The 685-nt window shown below is 48.3% G+C and overlaps 1 protein-coding gene across 1 annotated transcript in view; it reads right to left on the minus strand.

Annotated features, from left to right (window-relative positions):
* The window catches only part of RNF121 (ring finger protein 121), a 15,954-nt gene that overhangs the window by 399 nt on the left and 14,870 nt on the right, over positions 1–685 (minus strand). The gene's annotated exons all lie outside the window — the stretch shown is intronic.

A 685-nucleotide genomic window follows, 5' to 3' on the forward strand; every position in this document is an offset into this window, starting at 1 on the left:
TGGTTCCCCTTAGATGAATTTGCCAAGAATGTCTGTGAAGGTTCATTTATCCGGGTCACATGTTCTATCTGTAAAAAATAAAAAAACTCGAGGCAACTGGACTTCCTGTATTTTTTTTTCTTGAAGACGTTTTGCTGGTCATGTGACGAGCTAGCTTTCTCAATTTCAGAATGACTTTGATGGTGAACGTCGCTCCAAATTTGATGGTGAACGTCGCTCCAAATCAACATAATCTGTTTTAAGGTGGCCATACACTTTACAACAATCGCGAGACCTTAGTCTTGCGAGGGTTGTTAAGTAATTTAAAAAAAAACGTACGATCTGCCCATCTTGGACAGGCAGATCGCACTCTCGATCGTCGCAACCCCGCCCCCCCTGAGGGGCGGGCTTCCGATGACCGCAATGCTGAACGGGCAGCGTGCACACACCGGCCCGTTCGGCATTTGTCTCCCGAGCACCGTTCAAACCAGCCGAAAATCGTACGATTCTCGGCGGCTTTTCTAGCGTGCTCCGTAGACAAAAGACGTGCGACCGTACAGTAGAAACAGTCGCACGTCTTCCATACACTTTGCGATAATCGCACGATTGCGGGATTTCCCGCGATTATCGTGCGATAATCGCACAGTGTATGGGCACCTTTAGGATAACCAGCACGGGGTCAGAGAGCTCATGGAGGGAATGATGA

This window comes from Nanorana parkeri, unplaced genomic scaffold (genome assembly GCF_000935625.1).
Source record: "Nanorana parkeri isolate BGI_ZX_2015 unplaced genomic scaffold, ASM93562v1 scaffold2280, whole genome shotgun sequence".
Lineage (NCBI taxonomy): Eukaryota > Metazoa > Chordata > Amphibia > Anura > Dicroglossidae > Nanorana > Nanorana parkeri.